The following is a 13,341-nucleotide window of genomic DNA, read 5'->3' as shown; positions in this document are numbered from 1 at the left end:
GAACATTTCTTACTTGTCAAACGGAGGCTATTTAGCAAAGATGGGCCACTTCTATTAAAATGAATGGGAGAAATTGGAACGGCCAATGGCAGCCAACGGTCAGCAAAAAAATACAGCTTTATCACCGCTGCCTTTAAACACCAAGCGCGCTTCTCCAGGCTTATTCACAGGTCCAGAAATGGAGCGGCGAGTGTCCAGTACAAGTTAGATTCGTTGCCAGACCTGCACCCTGGAACCCCGGTGCGAGTTAGATGCAACGCCGGGGATTAGCCCCTTGCACCTCGGACCAAGAAAATGTGACTGCTTATTTGAAATATGTTCTTTTTTCGTAATCTTGACCAAGATTTTGGAGATTTCAGTCTTTCCCCATTCAAGTAGATAGGAGCTGCACTGTCATGACATTTGTTAACATAGAAAAATAGCTGCCCGGGGGCCTGGGTAGCTCAGCAAGTAAAGACGCTGACTACCACACCTGGAGTCACAAGTTCGAATCCAGGACGTGCTGAGTGACTCCAGTCAGTCTGCCTAAGCAACCAATTGGCCCCGTTGCTAGGGTGGGTAGAGACACATTGGGTTAACCTCCTCGTAGTTGCTATAATGTGGTTCTCGCTCTTGGTGCGGCGCGTGGTGAGTTGTGCGTGGATGCCGCGGAGAATAGCATGAAGCCTCCACATGCGCTAGGTCTCCGCGGTAACGCGCTCAACAAGCCACGTGATAAGATGCACGGATTGATGGTCTCAGACTCAGAGGCAACTGAGATTCGTCTTCCGCCACCCGGATTGAGGCAAGTCATTACACCACCACGAGGACCTAGAGAGCGCATTGGGAATTGGCATTCCAAATTGGGGAGAAAAGGGGAGAGGAAGAAAAAAAAAAAAGCTGCCCAAACTGACCAAGAGCATTCCAAAAACGACTGGACTGACTTGTCTTAAAAAGAGACTTTGTTGAAAGGATCCGGAAATACATTTGGACCGTTCTAATTCCTCTGTTTTTGTTTACATTCTTGAAATTGTCTATAGTGAAACTTGTTGAAAACCTACTAGTGAGGACATTTTAGGTGGTCCTCACTAGTAAAAAAGGCCCTTAAATCGGCCAAATAACATTTAGATTTAAATCTACTGATGTGCACAGGTTTCTGGTTTCTGTGAGGGTTAGGTTTAGGGGTAGGGTTAGGGAATAAAAAATATCATTAGCCTGCTATAAAATCAATGGAAGTCTATGAGATGTCCTCACTTATATAGTGAAACAAACCTGTGTGTGTGTGTGTTTGTGTGTGATTAGATGGGTGGGCAGTGGAGATGTGTGTATGTGCCATAGTGCGCCAGAACACTCACCACACACCAGCTATTGGTGGAGAGGAGATAGTAGAGTGATAGAGCCAATTCAGGGATAGGGATTATTATGAGGTCATGATTGATAATGGCCAGTGGGTGGAATTTGGAAAGGACACCAGGGTTACACCCCTACTTTCTTACAAGAATTGCCCTGGGATTTTTAATTACCACAGAGAGTCAGGACCTTGGTTTAACATCTCATCAGATGGACGGTGCCTTTTAACAGTATAATGTCCCTGTCACTATCCTGGGGGGTTAAGACCCACACAGAACACAGGGTGAGCACCCCCTCCTGGCCTCTGTAACACCTCTTGCAGTAGGAACCTTGTTTTCCCAAGGAGGTCTCCCATCCAGGTTCTGACCAACTCTGCTTAGCTTCAATGGGCAACCAGTCTAGAGCAACAGGGTGATATGGCTGCTGACAATATGCTGTTTAACTCTGAAATACATTACATTATGGAAGTAAAATGGGATGCAAACTCTGTTTCATAATGACTTTAAAGGAAAAAAAAAAACATTTAAATAAATTGGACCTGGATGACCAGATATTTCCTGAACACTTTATAAGCAACTAAGAATCAGATGTATTGGTGTAGTGGTTAAGGCTCACAGCTGGTAACCAGAAAGTTGTTGGTTCAGTCTCCAGCCAGAAGATTGAGGACTCTTACTCTGAATTTCCTAATCAAGACATGTCTTGGATCAATAAGCTTGATGGTCCTGGAACACCATTCCTATCAACCAATCAAATTTTAGGGTTAGGGTTATGCTGTGTTCCATTGAACTCGGAAAAGCAGAATTTCAAACGTTGTACTTCGAAAGGGGCAATAGAACACAAGCTCTTTACCTTTCTCATTCCCTCTGTCTCCTACATCTCACTGCCAAGCAGACTGACACAAAACGAACAAGCAAACAGACAAAAAATTTAAAGAAGGATTATTGGAGCTACCATGTCAAAATGACAGGATAAATTCACATTCTCTCTCTGCATATGTAAATGTTTTCAATGCTTTTAAAACATGATTATTGAGGCTCACAAAACCACTGTAACTTTATTCAACTTGACTTTCAGTATGCATGTAATTGATATAAAACTCAGGGGACATGTATAACCGTGATGTTCACGTTAATAAAACACCAATTTCACATTCTCCTGTTCCATATTAAACATCATAAAACTGTATTAAACGATGTTGCTTTTTAACATTAACTATTCAGTATTACAAAAACAGTTATTTATACATACTGTAAATGGTGAAGTCATGTGAAGATGTGAAAAGAGATTTTGTGCAAAAGGGGACCGTCCTCAGCTAAAGAAAAATCTAAAGCCATGAGAGACTGTGCATAACAGTGTTTTTTTCCACAGGCAATGGGTGGTCTAATCTCTGTAATGCATTTTAAATTAATTTATTGATAATAACCAATTCTTTCTCCAAGTAAAATAGATAATTAGCATAACCATAAACTTGGTTAAAAAAATTTTACAATACAGTGACTATATTTCAGGCAATACATGATGTCATGATGCCTGTATATTTTACATTTCACTACTGTAGATATCATTAAATAATATAATGTTAGTAAACCAACCTACTGAGACCAAAAAAAAAGTCTGCTTTGCACTTTTAAGTTAACTGTTAACCACCATAATAACACAAGTGGTAAAACAAACGGTCAGATGATGACTTAGACTTCCTCAAGAGCGGCCCCAATAAAACACCCCAATGTACATAACTGATATCAAAAAGAAGAAGAAACATAAATATCTCAATTAAATATAATCAAATATGATGGGTCAAGCAGGGACTTCTGGGAATGGTTCATTATTGTTTTTACCACAATTTTAACAGTTTACCGTGAACATATTTTCTTGTTGAAATAATGTACATTTTTCACCGTTAACTATAAGGTAAATCATACTTTTTACTTCTCAAAAACATGTTTGTTTGTTTGTTTTTTTTACAATAATTTACCATAAAATTACAGATATTGTCTTGTTAAATAAAATTGCACCGTACATGGTAAGGTAATTAGTGGTTAAGCAATTAAAGGGTTAGTTCACCCAAAAATTAAAAACATGTCATGATTTACTTACCTTTAAGCCACCCCAGATGTGTATGACTTTACTTCTTCAGCAGAACCAAAGTGAATAAATGGGTGCCATCAGGCTGCTGGCTGTTTGACAGTCCAAAAGTCATATTTAGGCAGCATAAAGTAATCCACGTGACTCCAGTCGATCAGCTAATATCTTCTGAAGCAAATCGATAGGTTTGTGTAAAAAAATAAATCGATAATTAAAACTTTATTAACTTAAAAAAAATCGCTTCATGGCAGCAGTCAACCCATCACTGATGTAAGCGAAATGGCGCGTTCATGATAGAAGTCGGAAGCGTGCGCTTTGTATACAACAGAGGAATGAATGTAACGTGAGAGTTAGTTAATTTCAAACAGAAATACAGCGCTGGGAGGAAGCAATGATTTAAAGTTAAAAACTTTTTAATTATCGATTTGTTTCTTACACAAACTTATCAGTTTGCTACAGAAGACATTAACTGGAGTCGTATGGATTAATTTTATGCCTAAATATGCCTTTTGGACAGTCAAACAGCCAGCAGCCTGATGGCTTCCATTTACATGCATTGTATGGACAAACTGAGCTGAAATCTGCTTATAAAAATCTTCACTTCATTTTTGCTGAAGAAGGAAAGTCATACACATCTGGGATGGCTTAAAAGTGAGTAAATCATGAGAGGATTTTCATTTTGGGTGAACTAACCCTTTAACAGTTTTTTTTTTTTCTGTAGCATTTGTAAACTCTATTTACGTTAAAACTATTTGGGGGGGCAGTGTAAACTGTTTACGGTAAAATTATATAATGTGTGGTCACCGGTGTGCATTTGTTCGCATTTTACAACAGCTATCAATGCTGCTCATCCAATTTGAATTTAGAGTCATAAATATCCATTTTCAAATAACTTTTCAATAATAAAGTATTCAAACATGTATCAATAACCATAATGTCATCAAGTACTGATGCCCTGGCCAGTAGTCATGCACTGATTTTGCCCAAATCAGTAGAGCTTTATGAAAACTAGGATTTTAAAACTTCACAGTACAAGAGCACAGTCTATATCCTGCATCCTTTGGATATGAGAGGAACGTATCATGGGAAACTTGGTCCTCATAACTCTTGTGATGATGTGTTGGAGACAAAAATCCTTGTTTTTCCTTGTTTTGGGATGCTTCTGTCACATTTTCCCCTGAATTCCAACTCAGTGTCAGTCAGTGACTGATTTACACTCATTGAAGAGAAACAGAGATATTGAATATGAGTGTCACACCACAGATGATTGAATAACCTTTAGTGTGTGTGTGTGTGTGTGTGTGTGAGAGAGAGAGAGAGAGAGAGAGAGAGAGAGAGCGAGAGAGAGAGCGATAGAATCACTGCAGGTTTTTGGAACAGCTGGTAGTGTAAAAGCAGTCTGCTACCGCCATGGTGGGCACAGACTGAGAAACCCCCCAGTCAGAATAGAACCGCCCCCCAAAGACACACACACCGCTCCAATTATTGCACAATTCACTCACTGCCAAGAGTGACAATCCTGACACATCCAGAATTAATAAAAGTCTTGCAGCTGTCATAAACATACAAACAGACAATTTTCTTTAATATCCAGAGCCCCATTCAGCACAATAATGAGAGGAGAGGAGAAAAGAAGAGAGGTTTATACTGGCATGGAGAGCAATTCAGTTTCAGACTATCCAATGACACATTCCACACATCCACTCCCCCCTCGCTCCCTGCTCTTTCCATACATCCATCTCTCTTTCACACACACATATGCACAGGCATGGATTTTCAAGGACTAAGAATAACGGTACACACAGCTGGTGTGCAATAGTAGTGAACACTTTTACACACTCACGTACACAACGGTCAGGAATAGCCATAATAATAACAACACCATGCCATTTCCAAACCTCGCGACTGACCAACTTTAGCTCCAACTCTACATCTCCCACCCACTTCAAACAAAAGAGAAGGAGAAAGTGATAGAGTAAGACAAAGGGAAAAAACAGAGATACAGTATACTCACCTCTTTCTTTTTCTCTCTCTCACTCTATCAGCCAGTGTGTATGAGCGTCTCCTCCTCCTCTTTCGCTCGTTTTTCTCCTTTTCTCTCTGCCCTATCACACACAGCGTCCATACAAAAACACACTCAGGATCATTTGGGTTTTCATCATTTGTTTCCTCTCTTATTTCTCTCCAGGCTTTGTACCCCTCCCTTTTGTCCGTGCTGGCCCAAAAAGTGCACACACATCCACACAAAGGGCTGCTCTTGCCTGCAGTCCCCGGTCCCCTTCAGCATCTAGACACTAGGACAACATCAAAGCAACTTGGGGGGAACACTTCAGGGGCCTATTGTCTCTGGCATGATCGTTTTTTCTCGCCTCGGTCCCCCCCTCCCCTTTGCATTGAGGACACTTGGTATGGTCCAGGCATTCAAGCCAAGCAGCTTTCACACATGCCAGGGAAGCTTGTCTCAGGCAATTGCTGACAAGCTACAAACAAGGCAGCCATCCCCCTTCCCTGCACACACACACACACACTTGTGTGTTAACATCTCCTTTTTCTTGACGAGTCTCAAAACCTCTCTTACCAGTCGCTTGATCCCATCAACATCGTTCAATCCTTTTTTCTCTATTCTGCTGTATCAAAGTGTGCTTTTCAGTGTTGTTGAAGCTACAAGCTACTCATAATTTAGGGCAGTTCAACTGCCCTTTTGACAAAGTAATTAGCTACACTACAAGCTACTAACAAATAGTAGCTAAATACATTGAAGCCATATTAGGGAGCAATATATTGTATTAGTAAGCTGACACAAAAACATGAAGGATATCAATTGAGGTGACAGCATCAAACTTGGGAGTTCACCCAAAAATTAAAATTATGTCGCTATTTACTCACTCATGTCTAAATCCGAATGACTTTTTTATGCAGTGGAACAAAAGAAGACACATTTTTAAGAATGATGATCGTGCTCTGTTTTCCATACAATGAAAGTGAATGGTGACTGAGGCTGTCAGTCCCTAACATTCTGCTTGACATCTCCTTTGTTTTGTTTGAATTTTGAATAAAGGTTTGGATTTTAATTTATGGGTGAACCAGCTCTTTAATATAGCCTACAAATACAGTACATACTTTTACACAAAAACACTTATAAAAATAAAAAAAATCTTAACTTATACAAGTGAATCAAACTTATATGAATCGAAAGCAAGTGCTAAACAGCAGTTTAACTATATAAATATTTTAATACAAAAAAATATTTTGAATGGAAATATCTTGATAGCATAGGAAAAAAAAAAAGGTGTCTTTAGAGGTGCACTCAGTAACTGTTTGCTCGTGTCATCTTGGAGTTATAGTAACACCTAGTGGTGTGGATATTAGCATAATTCAAAATCAATAGTTTTCTGTTACAGATGCCATTGTAGAAATTCACTATTTGCAATCAGCCACAATTAATTTAATTCAAGAGTGAAAGTGTCCAATAACAGGACAGTTACTGAGGTTAAGCGAGTAGTATTCAGCTGGTCATGTGATTCTAAAATGGCAGCCCCCATGAGGGCACCCCTGCCCCATGTAGAATAAAACAGCTTTTATAAGGTTACTGATATTTTATACATACAGTATGTTTCAAAATTACAATTCATTTCTTTAGGAGCACCTCTAATTCAATTTAAAATGTTCAGCTTGTGTACTGTTTCTTCATGTGGTGCTTATTAAAGACAAACATGAAAATATATAGATATGTAAAGATATTCCCATTAGGTTTAAATCCCATGTGACACCTGAAATAAATTACCTCAGTTTGAGTTTTCAAAAAGCATCGAGTGGATGTACCACACAGGATCACGTGATTATAAACAGTGACATTACTTCCTCTAAGTGACCGTTGTATGCGTCCTGCGCTAACAGCTGCTTCGTGAAGGGATTCAGTAGCTCTTTGAGGATTGGAACGACCCTTCGTGGCGTCCCCGCAAGACGATAAAAAAAGAGAGAGATGCTTCACAACGGTCACGATGTTTAAAACGTCCCTTTGTGGCGTCCCCTTCCCGCAGTGCCTTTGAAGGGTGCAAAAATGCAGTCTGGAATCCGCTTGTACAATGCTGCGCAGGGAGTTTCAGGAAAACAACTGCGTGATGATTCAAATGAATTATTGAATCAGTTATTTGAACCAGTTCATTAACAAGCACTGCTCAAGCGAACTGACTCCCTGAAATGAATTGGACTTTCCAACAAAAAACAGAGATTCTAGTGCATGTTTGATTATTGCCTGTGAAAAATAATGTCATGCTACACTGCTGCTTAGTTAGAACACTAGCTGAAAATACTGGGAAAGCTATAGTACTCTAAAAACAGCTGAGCTTCTGTCATGTTACTTTGTGGCAGTTCACATCGAACTCGTTTTTGCATCTGGCCACACTGCTTTTCAATTGTTTTCCAATGTAAACATGCGCTAGACGGACGTCTTTGACCATTGCAAAACGTCTCTCTCTTTTTTAGCATCTTGCGTAGGAGCACCGCATGCTATTTTTATACATATTTTCTCCCCGATTTGGTATGTCCAATTCCCTATACTCTCTAATTCCTCGTGGTGGTGCAGTTACTCGCCTCAATCTGGGTGGAGGAGGATGAATCTCAGTTGCCTCCGCTTCCGAGACAGTCAGCCAATGCATCTTATCACGTGGCTAGCTAAGCGTATTACCGCGCAGATTTAGCGTGTGTGGAGTCTCACACCATTCACCGTGGCATTCACGCACAACTCACCATGCGCCCCACCAAGAGCGAGAGCCACTATATAGCAACCACGAGGAAGGTAACTCATGACTTTACCCTCCCTAGCAACTGGCAATTTGGTTGCTCAGGAAGCCTTACTGGAGTCACTTAGCACACCCTGGATTCAGACTCCAAGGGTGGTAGTAAGCGTCTTTTGCTCACTGAGCTACACAGGCCCCTTGAACTTCAACTTTTAGAAACGCGTTTCAAGACATCTGTGTGTTGTTCTATTCATGCCACTGCATCTAGCTTTTTTAGTGCTAGGACTCGTTCAGTGTGAATGGCCCCTTGAAGTACTGAACAGACTAAATTTGAAGTGTGTAATTTCTGCGCCACCAAATGGAATTGGAAAAATAATGACTGTTTACCAACTGGTTTCTCAAACACTCAATCAAAGCCACAAGGTGCATCCCAATCTGCACACTTCTGCACTATTCTACGTCATTTTATAGTTTTTAAGTAGTGCGAGTAGTATGTTACAGTGAAAATGCAATGAAAAGATGTGTTCTATGAGTACCTGGATTATGCATTTCTTATACCGTCAAAACAGAGTGTGGAATGTTGTACACTTCGTGCACTCAGTGTTCCATTTGGGAGGTGCTCCACTTTGAAAATGTATACAATACAGGGCTGAGGGCATAGTGTATATTTTAAGTGCATAGTGTATAGTGTTTTATTTGGGACACAGCTATAGTGTTTACATTATTCAAAAAAATTAACCTATAAATTGCTTACTCATAGTTGAACATTAAGCCAGGGAACACACACAAAGGGTACACATTTAATACTTTTAGCTAGCTACTACCCAACACTTGTGAGATTCTCTGGCATATAGACAAACACACATTTACATCTCATTGGGGAGCTGATAAGATACAGGAACTCTCTCTTTCTTTCTTTCACTATTTCTCTCCATCTCTGTTACTTGTGTAGCTCTTAAGAAGTGAAAAAACACACGAGAGGGGGACAAGAAAAGTGAGAAGGGAGGGGGGGTGGGGTGGGACGGTATTCATCCTCTCATATGGGTCCTATAGCAGTAGGGAGAGAAAGAGAGAAACGAAAAAGAAAGGGGGGTCAGGGGCCGCAAAAGTAGAGAGAGAGAGAGAGAGAGAGAGAGAGAAGGAAAAAGGGTGATGTGAGGCAGGGGGAGGCGGAGGATTAGGGAACAATGAGTCGCAGACCCCAACTTGAAGGTTTAAGAGTTCTCAAGTTGTGGGCCATTAAAATCATGTTTCAATGTGAAGTCCTTGCCTTGTTCAGACTCAACACAAACATTTCCAAATCTTTAAGAAAGGCTGATATCCTGGACAAATCACAGCGTGACAGATAAAAGAGGACGTGAAAGAGGGAAGGGAAGGAAGAAAGGGAAAGGAGGGGTAATAGCTGGGAAATGGACAGATGTGTCAATCAGGTGCAATTGTAAGCAGATGGACACAAAGACAACGACAGCCTTTTTCCCGGTTTAACCAGACATTGTGTAGCACTTAAAATAAAAGGTCAACGGCAACAAAAAACAGACACTTTAAAGGTGAAGGATGTCATTTCTGTGCTTCTAGCGGCACCAAATGGAAATCACAAGAATAATGACTTTTTCCAAACAGGGAAGAACACTCCCCTCACCTGCAATTGGAAGGAAACAGATAATCCTGCCCCAAAATCCCATCACTGGCTGAGCCAATGTTATTGTCGGGATGTTAGCACAGTGTCACTCTTTTTGGGGAAATTAACGTATAAAAGGCGGACTTTTTATTTTCACTGCATCTTAAGCTGGGATTGGAGAAAATGAAAGTGGTTCTTAAAGTGCGGGGCAGAGGTATTGTAAGAGGAACATGGTAGACTGCCTCGTTCTCAAATCTCATTCACTTTCAAACATTCAGATTTGCCACGGTCAAAATACACACAAGAACCAATGTACGCTATTTCTTCCCTCCGCCTTTTTTTCCTTGTGGTGTCAGTTGCACTCACCATGCTGCATTTCTGTAAACACAGGTTGAAGAGAAAGATTTCCAGTGTATTAACACTTATATTTCAGGTCTGTTTCTCACACAACGCTATCGTATGGCTTCAGATGACTTGAAATATAGCGCACGAGTAACATGGTTAATGATGACCGAAATTTTCATTTGTGGGTGAGCTATTAGGACGATAGGATTTTTTAATAAATAGGATTTTTAACTATGTTGCTAAATTTTCCCATACGTTTTTGCGGACCACCACAGTACTACAATTAAGCTGTCTAAAACATTTTTGATGGCAGTATAGATGTCTTCAGATGTCTTGCCTTTGATATTCTACAATCCTGTGCATGTGGTTCAGCAGTTGGTGGAAAGAATAAAAATTATGGAGCGACTGACAGAAATGAATAATTTATGCTTGTTAAATTTTTATATTTCTAATTTATGATTCCATTTCTACCTAGAAATAAGCATTGCGGTCCTTAAATATTTGCTTGAATTTTTTTCTAGATCATTAGACATGATGTTATGATGCCTTAGAAGCCTGTCTGAAACCAGTTTCTTTAGAAGATACCTTCATACAAAACTATGCTTGTTTAGGCACAGACTAGCTAGGCAGCAAGGCATGTGAAGAGTTAACATTTAAATGCCTGGTTGCTGGTGTGGAGGGGGTGGAGCCAGGGGATGGGCTTCCATTGAGAATTGAGCTGCCTGTGATTGAGCTCAACTATTCCTGGCTGAAGGGGGGAGGGTCTCAAGCTGGCATTTACCTTCCTGTGCATATAGTGTTGAAAATGTCACATTACATGTATTTTCTCATAGCTGTTACTTAAGAAATACCTGCAAATTTGTGAAAACGTCCCCAAAATGGGCGTACCGCCCAAGCAATAGTAAAAAATAATCATATATCACCCCTATAATAATATTAAAGGGATTGTACACCCAAAAATGAACATTCTCTTATCTTTTACTCACCTTCATGCCATCCCAGTTGTGTATGACTTTCTTCTGCAGAACACATAGATTTTTACAAGGATATCTCAGCTCTGTAGGTCCATACAATGCAAGTGAATGATGGCCAGAACTTTGAAGATCCAAAAAGCACAAAATTAATTCATACAACTCCAGTGGTTAAATCTGTATCCTCAGAAGCAATATAATAGGTGTGGGTGAGAAACAGATCAATATTTAAGTCCTTTTTTTAACTATAAATCTCCATTTTCACAGTCTTCTTATTTTGCTTATGGCAACTCACATTCTTCCCGCATATTGCCACCTACTGGGCAGGGAGGAGAATTTATATTAAAAAGGACTTTAATATTGATCTGTTTCTCACCTACCCCTATCATACCGCTTCTAAAGTCATAGGTTTAACCACTGGAGTCGTATGAATTACTTTTATACTGCCTTTATATACTTTTTGGAGCTTCAAAGTTCTGGTCACCATTCACTTGCATTGTATGGATCTACAGAGCTGAGATTTTCTTCAAAAGTCTTCATTTGTGTTCTGCAGAAGAAAGAAAGTCATACACATCTGAGATGGCATGAGCGTGAGTAAATTAGATTATAACAAAAGAACAAGCTATTTAAGGAAACCCTGGCTGTAAGGTTCGTAATGACTGTTTATGAGTCAACAATCTTAGCTGCCGTAAACAGTATCAAATCAATCATGATATAAAATGTAATGATACTCAAACTGTTTCTGATTAGAGTGACAATTCTGTCAGCCCATAGAGATTCTGTATGTATACAGGTCCAGAGACAGTGTTGGGGTCAACTTCAAAATGATTTAACACCAAACAGTTGCATTTAAAACTGACCTTAAGTCAGTCCAAATTGCTATACCTATAAATCTGTAATCAAAAAAAAAATCTAAATCCTTTCTTTGTCTTAAAGGAATATTCCAGGTTCAATACAAGTTAAGCTCAGTCGACAGTGGCATAATATTGATTATTATGAAGAAAAGAAAAAGAAAAAATCTGTGTTCCAGTGAGGCACTTACAATGGAAGTGAATGGGTGCCAATTTTTGAACTTTAAAATACTCACTGTTTCAAAAGTATAGCCACAAGACATAAACAATGTGTGTGTTAAAGGGTTAGTTCACCCAAAAATGAAAATCCTCTCATGAGTTACTTACCTTTAAGCCATCCCAGATGTGTATGACATCCCTCCTTCAGCAGAACCGAAGTGAAGATTTTTATAAGCAGATTTCAGCTCAGTTTGTCCATACAATGCATGTAAATGGGTGCCATCAGGCTGCTGGCTGTTTGACGGTCCAAAAGGCATATTTAGGCAGCATAAAAGTAATCCACACGACTCCAGTCATCTTCACTTCATTTCTGCTGAAGAAGGAAAGTCATACATATCTGGGATGGGTTAAAGGTGAGTAAATCATGACATGAGTTTAATTTTTGGGTGAACTAACCCTTTAACATGATTTTATTATGATAAAATCACTTACTAACATTTTCTGTGTAAAGTTATATCCAATTTTACAACTTCGTTGCATGATTATGTCACGATGGATACACCGCAATGGATGCTTCCAGCGTAGACAGCATCATTGATTATAATTATAACATTGAACGCAACACCCGTTTATTGTCGCCGTGACGGACGCACCACTTACGTCTGGTGTAGACAGGGTGTAAAACGACTAAAAATGACGATTTAAACAACTTTACAGCTCAAATAATACATGAGGTTTAACAGAAGAATTAATGTAAGTGCTTTCATAAAATCATAAGCTTCACATTTCTGCATTTAAACCCTCCAAAAATTGGCCCCATTCACTTCCACTGTAAGTGCCTCACTGTAACCTCCATTTTTCTTTTTAAAGAAAAGGAGGGATGAGTCTAAATTCATTTTTGTGGTAATCAACATCATACCACAAATGCTGTCGACTGAGCTTAACTTGTACTGAACCCGGAATATTCCTTTAACGTATGGTACTTTGGTTTACTGGGTTCATTTGTTTACCCAACAGCTATGAAATATGATGATATTGAAATTGCAGTTTGGAGGATAGAATACATGGATATTATTATAATTGTATAACTGCTAAAGAAAATGCAAATTTGTGCATTTGGACATCTGACTCAAAACCGTGTAGTTACTGAGATATAGCCATTGTGACAAATTCCCCATGTGAGACTGTAACCCCCGCTCCTCCCCTATACGAAAGCATACAGCCAGCTTTTACTTTCTCTCCAA

The sequence above is a fragment of the Myxocyprinus asiaticus genome, chromosome 8 (assembly GCF_019703515.2).
Source record: "Myxocyprinus asiaticus isolate MX2 ecotype Aquarium Trade chromosome 8, UBuf_Myxa_2, whole genome shotgun sequence".
Lineage (NCBI taxonomy): Eukaryota > Metazoa > Chordata > Actinopteri > Cypriniformes > Catostomidae > Myxocyprinus > Myxocyprinus asiaticus.
Note: the sequence above shows the minus strand (reverse complement) of the source record.